The following is a 7500-nucleotide window of genomic DNA, read 5'->3' as shown; positions in this document are numbered from 1 at the left end:
ATAAAACGTCCACGGGCCAGCATCTAACCCGTCAGTCTGTTTGCACATGCCTGAATTCCCATAGTTCTGGTTTATGGTCACAGCTCACTGTGTCCTCATGAGTCAACAGCTGAAGGGTTAGCACTCAGCTGGATCAGTGGGGTGAAAGCTACGCTCTGATTGGTTGTTATGTCGTTAGACGACAGCACTTCCTCTTAAAGCACTTATTTGTTTAATTGTTACGGGTCAGATGAAGGACGGTCAGCAGGTAACGCTGAGCTGCTTCCACGTTTGAAACTTTGTGGACTTTTTCAACCAGCTCCAACCTTAGCTAAATATCCAGGTCCGAACCACAATGTACGTATTAACAGGTAGCAGCAGGAGTGGGTTAGCAGCTGGTTACCATTACATGGTCTGGTTATCTGGTTAACCACCAACTGCTTCAGTTCATCCAGACGAACGTCCACAGGTAACAGCAAACGCCTTTTAAAGCACACGATCAAACCTCCTGACAGCAAAACAACCAATCACAGCAACAGCCAGTTAAAAGCATGAATGTAGGCTAATGTCCTGAAACTGAACAGCTCCGAATCAGAAATAATCACCATCAAAATCCATCACAGGGTCCCTGTATCCTTCTCTCACGCCCACCTGCAGAAACACTCGCTTAACCAGCAGCCTCCTCACTGGGAGGCAACCAGCTCGAGATCCTTTGCTGGTGGAGCAAGAGTGTTGCGGTTTCCTCTGATGTTTCTCGCCCTGATCCCTCGTTACCGAGGTCCTCGAATACTGTTCCAACAGCCGGAGCTGCAGGTGACCTTTCCGCCTTGCGAGACGGACGTTAGGGTGAAAAACACTCACTGGTCTGAGCCTGAGAACCAGAACCCACCCAAGCTGACCTGACACTGAACACAACTGTCACAATGCCATCAGACGTGCTGCAGTATCAGTGGAAACAAATCTGCACATCTGCCTGCACAGAGCAGATGAGGAGGACAGGAAGCCAGACACATAATGAATTTTCAAAATAAAAGAACCTTGTTTTCAAAGATGTGCAAAAGATGGAACACAGGTATGTGTTCCTGCGCCCTCCTCCACCTGCACTCCAGCTGTCTGAGTCACATTTAAAAGAAATACCTGGAAAGGAAGCGTCTTAAGTTCCATATCTGCCTGTTGGGTTAATGAATAATCACGTCAAATAACGGACGTTGCAATACCGACCAAATCACTGTGATTAGGCTGTTTGCCACAACTGAGCAGCTTTAATATACGCGGCGATAAACTTTATCAGACGTCCGGAGAGCTGGCGCGCTTTCAGGCTTGGTCTTCACGTTTTTTATTACTTTGTTTTACTCGACGTTTGGCTGTGAGCAAAAAACTACTCGGTTAAGATCGCAGCTTGGAGTCATCAGCAGGCTATCAGCAGTTTGGATGCCCGACAGTAGGGAGGTCAAAGGTCAAAACAGTTCCTCTGCAGGGCAGAAGGGCTCGCACAGAAACTGAAGTTCATAGATCTGTCATATCTGCTTTGTTTTTGCACATGGCTCAACAGGAAGTTAAAATGTGACAGTCAGCAGCGGGGGAGGAGCGTCCATGTTTCCATCACAGTGGACAGTTTCTTAATGCTTCATTAAAAGCCTGCAGCGTTTCAGCCTCTGAAACAACTGAGCTGAATAAAGATGAGGAGGAGGAGGAGGAGGGAGGTGAAGCAACGATAAAAGAAAGGTGTGAAGGACAAATAAAGACAAAGCCTGGACTTTGATCAGTCTGCATTCTTCTGTTTGTTTGCAGCACTAATGGGAAAAAGCAGGAACGTGCTGCGTTCACTGACTTCTGAGTTTGCGGGGCTTCAGCCTGTATCCTCTGACACTGCTGGGCTCTGTCGTCATGGTGACGCCGTGTGATCACGCTGCTCTGTACCTGTCGCTGTTTGACTTCACCTTGTTTGTACTGAAAATAAACGCTGTTGCAGGTTTAAACAGAGTCCTCTGTAATCAGCACAGATGCAAATCTTTGTTCAGCAGGGTCGGTGTAACTGCTCTAAACACTAACTTCTCCACAGGCGTCACCGAGAGGGGCAACCCCTGATATGGTCATCCGTGGGCACACCTGCAGGAGAGAGTCAATAAGAAGCTGGCTTCAAAGGACCCGTGGTTGTAGTGGGAGGGGCTAAAACTAAAACAGGTGGTTTCGGACAAAGGTTAAGAAAGAGAAGGATTCTTCTGAACTCTGAATCATGCAAAGCTGCTCTAAAGAAATCAAAGAATTTTTAAAAACACATGTAAGGAGGAGCAGAAGCCTCAGGCCAATCAGAGAGCAGCACGAAAAAGTCCCCCAGTGAGCTGTACAACACCCACGGAGACATCAGGAGGCTCACGTGGACCTGTGATCTGCAGCAATCTTTCACCTGCACTCAGTTAATCAGTGACGTTTCCTGCCACGGTCACACCTGCTACCTCAGACTGTGGACTGCAGCTTCAGGACTCAGAGGGAGCTGTAGTGCAGCAGAAACACCTCTGACCTCAGCTGACCTCTAAAGAAGCAGACTCACAAGCTGCCAGGAACCGTCAATAATGGGCCGCACGTACATTTACTGCAAATACCCACAAATCCAGTTTCAGCTAAAAGTCTTTGCTTTTCACTTTTACGGCTGCCAAGTACAAAGTGTCACTTCCTGTCTTTTCTAATATCACTGATCGATCCGAATAAATTAAATCCAATCTTCACTTTAAATTCAGTCATGTTTAGTTTCTGCTCAAAACCCCGAAAACTTTCACTTCTCTGCATCTGAAATCATTCTAACAGATAATAAACTCTCCGTGTCCGCTGCTCCATCAGCGGGTGTTCGTTACTCACAGCGCGGGGACATGGTGGCGGAGCGGCGGGTCACACTGTCACCAGGAGCCGGGCTGAGGCGTCCAGGAGCCGGACACCGGGCGAAGAGACAGCGCAGAAAAGCTCGACTCACTCTGAGGAGAAAGCTGCGGCTCTGGGACTGAAGACGCACAGAGGAGGAGGGGGTGCTGCCTTCAGGCACGGCCGGAAATTTCGCAATCGCAACGGGAGCTGCGCAGTGATAGGTCAGAGACCGCTGACGCTTTATCGCTGTGATAATATCATATATGACGTGTGTCACACACACAAGTCTAATGAATCCATGAAAACAAACTGACTTTGTTATTATAATTGCTGTTGTTATGATGATGATGAAGATGATGATGGTCGGGTGCTGCGGGTCATAAACACTGTGCTGACGTCACAGTTGGCACACAAACCAACACTGTTCATTTCAGCGATCAGACTCGCCGGTGACTCGGCGGCGTCCCGCTGATGTGCGACCATCAGCACTTTCATCCCGCTCACCGCAGGCTCAACAACAGCGTAACAAAGAGGCCAAGAATGCAGCACGGGGGGTGGGTGGGGGGGTTACAGGAACTCTGAATATTTAGTCCGAAATACTGAATAATTGTATTAAACTGGAGTTTTGAAGCACGTATGCAGCCCTGGTCCTGTTTATTATGTGACAAGATAAAACTATAAGAATTTAAACATGATCTCAGGATTGTTTTACAAAGTGGAAAAAAACATTTAGACCTGATTTAAACAAACTGTTCACATCTGTAACTAAAGTAAATATATGGCATTACTGTATCAGAATTTCTGATTTATTAAAGTGCAAATCTCTTTAATTCAGCATTTTCTAATTATTTTAATGACTTATTGTTCAGTAGCTCGGTCTATAATAATGTAGGTCAAACAGTCAACAGTCTGTTTGACCTGCTCCCCTCAGGCAGGAGGCTCCGGTCCATTCGCACCAGAACCTCTCGCCACAAGAACAGTTTCTTCCCCTCTGCTGTTGGACACATGAACAATAACCATATGACTGTACCCGCCACTAACACATGACCCTACGCTGTGTCACTGCATCATTCCATGTTTGGCACTGATCACCACCTGCACTCATGTATATATCTTTCTACGTAGCACTCTTAATTCTTATTCTCATGTATATATCTCATGTATATCTCATGCACATATCTTTCCACGTAGCACTTTTAATTCTTATCCCTACTTTTATTTTTTTCCATGTCTATTTAAGTGCTATTTATGACAGCATGTTTGCACTGAAGCACCGCAGCAATTTCCTAATGTTGTAAACCTGCTCAACATTTGGCAATAAACCCCTTTCTGATTCTGATTCTGATGTAATTGTTTTGCCAAATAATAAGCAACAAAAGCTCCACGAGGTGCAGTGATTATACTCAGGACATGCAGGAAACGCTGTAAGTATAACATGGAAATACTAAATGAGGTACAAGTACATTAAACCTGAGCAAAGTACTCAGTTACATTCCTGCAGGTCCTATCCTCGCTCTCATCCTGTGGTATCACGATTCAGTGGGGGCGGTGCCACCCCCTGCCCCCCTCCTATCCGCGCCCCTGTGGCTGAGGAGAACTGTCGATACCTTTTAAATTCATGCTGGAACTTTTGTTTTTTGTCAGATGTGATGTTTTTCCCCCTGGCCCTCCGTAGATTTGTATTTTGTGTTCCTGATCTGGTGGATTTGTTGCCCCAAACACATTAATCACCAGTTTGCTCCGTGTGTGCTGCTGCGTTTCTCTCCCGTGTTTGTTTTGGGGCATTGGAGACTTTTCGCAGCAGCAGAGACAGACGGGAAGCACCAGAGAGTCCTCGGACTCAGCACAGCGGGCTGAAATCACCTTCACCTCAGGACCGACACACAGAGCGATCCGCTCGAGGCCACTCCCCCCTCAGGTCTGCCTAAAGTCACACTCTGACTTTCACTCTCAAAGTCACGCTGCCTCCTCACAGAAAACGGTCACTTTTCATTCAGCAGCAACAAAATCACACTGTGTGTGCGTGTGTGTGTGTGTGCGTGCGCGTGCGTGTGTGCGTGCGTGCATGTGTGTGTGTGTGTGCGTGCGCGTGCGTGCGTGTACACTGTTCATCAGTTGCTTCAGTAAAGCACGGATATGTGATCAGTTCCTGTCCTGCTGCAGATGAAAGCTGCTGATGAGACTCTCACGCGCTTGGAAAAGATGCTTTGAGGTTGTAGCTCCTGAACTCTGAAACCGCCGCCCTCAGCCAATCAGGTCGGCTCTGGTTTGTTTTAAACGTTAGCTTGTCTTGATTTTTAGGCCATGATTGGCCACAGCTGAAGCATGAACGTAAGACTGTGCGTCTGCTGGAACACACTGATCTTTAATACATGTGAAGCGTGTTGTGACAGTCTTATTAGTCTCATTAGTGCTGTTTGTACTTTCTCACCTCATACTAGCAGGAAAACCTTTGACTGTTTACTCCACAAACCCCCCTTCAGGTTTTAGCTTTGTGTCTAAATCTGTGTGTCTGGTGCAGTTTTATCAGGATATTTGTTAAATAAATGACTGAGAGCAGTCTCCCCCCACGCCTCCAGTCTGACAGGGACACCACCAGCTCCACTGTGCAGCTTACAGATCAGGTCAACCTCAGCTGCTGGAACAGCACAGCGAGTATATACGCATGAGCACAGGTGGAGAGAAACACCAACACTCAGCTTTTCATGTCTAATTCAACAGCATACACACTCACTTCCTGTCTTACTCTTTCTTTGTTGGACTTTTCCTTTGTTCTTTCTGTTTTTCACTAAACCAAGAACGCGAGAGCTAAAGTTAGACCTCAAGGGAAAGTCTGAAGTCTGCAGGAAGCAAATGGAAGTCAGTGTAATGTCCTCTGAAGTGTGTGTGTGTACGTGTTTAGACATCTTTGTGAGGACCAGAAATTGACATGCTACTATACTTGTGGGGACCAAAAGTCACTTATGAGGACAAAGTGTCCATCCCCACGAGTTTGAAGGTAATGTTTGAGGCTCAAGGTGTGGCTTAGTGTCAGGGTTACAGTTAGGTTATGGTTATGGTGAGCATGTAGGGGAAGCACTATGTCGATGAGAGGTCCCCGCTAATATATGAAAACGAGTGTGTGTGTGTTACATTCCTGGCTGGGAGTCATCCATCAGCTGGTAAACACCTCACAAAAGAGGTCTCACAGTACTCATTAACTGCTTTCAACACAAGTCAAAGCAAACACACACACACACTGACCCCGGTGACCTTGCCCTCACTCACAGATGACCTTTCACCGCAGTCTCCATGATTTCCTCACTTCTGATCAACACATTCTGGATCAATCGTTCCTCTTTTTCCCCTTGTTTCATTTTCCTGAAACGACTCGCTCCAGCAAAGAAGCTCAGTTTTCCGAGGCACCTGGAACGCATCACGGGAGGAGAAAGTCCGCGTGTTTTATGAGGTGATAACGGTTTGGGTTAAACGTTGTTTCACACCCAGCTGACGTCGACAAGCCGCACAAATGTGGAATAAATAATTATAAACAGAACAAGAACGTGGCTCCAGTTTTCGGCCGAATGCACCGGATTCATCTGACCTGGGATCAGTTTTGAAGGAGCATTGGTCCAGAGGAGATGAGGCTGTTTCTCCATCGTGGTCACATGTGGCTTCTTCTCTGCATGATGGAGCTGTAACCTCCACGCTGGTTTCTGGAAGTGTTCCTGAGCGTGTGCAGTTATCCTCCTGGATCCTTTAATGATGATGACATGTGCTGTCAATGATCAATCACAGATGTTCACAGATGTTTGAGGGTCGATGAATACCCGATTAACCTCCTTAGTGCTTCTTTTTGGTAACTCTTACGTCTCCGACCTTTAAAACTGTGTGAGTCCTTTATCTGATCAAACTGCAGCTCAGCATCAGTCCTTCTCTCTGATCTCAGATCAGCTGGCTGCTCTGTGATGACCTCCACAGCGTCGTGGAAGAATCGCAGACACGGCGAGGGGGAGGAGCTCCATCAGGGGAGTGGGAACTTAAATCTGAGCAGAGAGCGAGGATCACCCATCCCACCGTGAGGAGGAGCACGGGGTGGTCAGCACTGCTGCCACTAGAAGGTTGTGGGTTTGAATCCACTGGCTGGCTGGGTTCTCCTGTGGCTTCCTCCCACAGTCATGCGTGGGCTTGGGCTAACGGGCTGTGGGTGTGGGTGTGAGTGGTTGTCTGTCTCTCTGTGTTAGCCCTGAGAGTCACCTGTCCCCCCCACCACCCTGAATCAGCTGCAGATAAGAACCTGGCTGAGATGGTTCATGTTTGTGTTAAATGTCATACGTGAGTGTTGATCATCTTCACTGTGGACGAATCTTTGGATGCAAGTTTCATGAGAGAAAATCCCAGAGACAAAGAGCTCGATGACTCAAACAGATACGTCTCAGCTTGTTCCAGATCTGCGCCGGACTCTCCAAAATTTCACACCAGCGTTGTGAAACGGTCGATGTGAAGGGAAAGCTGCGCAGCCGAGTCAGCAGCTGCAGATTTAATAAAAGAGCTGGTTTCAGGTCAGTGGGGCACAAAGAGAGAAGTCCGTACAGTCAGTGTGGTTTTGTTTTTGCTGCTGCTGTTTCTTCCAGTTTCACTGGCCAAGGAGTCGAGAATCGAAACTCTTCCACAAAAATGGCA

The 7500-nt window shown here is 47.3% G+C and overlaps 1 protein-coding gene across 3 annotated transcripts in view; it reads right to left on the bottom strand.

Moving 5' to 3' along the window:
* exoc3l2b (exocyst complex component 3-like 2b) overlaps positions 1 to 7500 on the bottom strand; it is a 40597-nt gene that overhangs the window by 29946 nt on the left and 3151 nt on the right. The window contains exon 1 of one of the 3 annotated variants that reach the window (XM_085431009.1): positions 2836 to 2990. The exons of the other annotated variants lie outside the window; for them this stretch is intronic. The gene's annotated coding sequence lies outside the window, so the exon portion shown is untranslated. Of the gene's footprint in view, positions 1 to 2835; positions 2991 to 7500 lie in introns of those variants that run through there. 3 annotated transcript variants of the gene reach the window in all.

The sequence above is a fragment of the Copadichromis virginalis genome, linkage group LG14 (genome assembly GCF_057382275.1).
Source record: "Copadichromis virginalis isolate Kocher_CV1m ecotype Utaka linkage group LG14, C_Virginalis_male_GT1.1, whole genome shotgun sequence".
Lineage (NCBI taxonomy): Eukaryota > Metazoa > Chordata > Actinopteri > Cichliformes > Cichlidae > Copadichromis > Copadichromis virginalis.
This window is presented reverse-complemented; position numbering and strand designations above follow the sequence as displayed.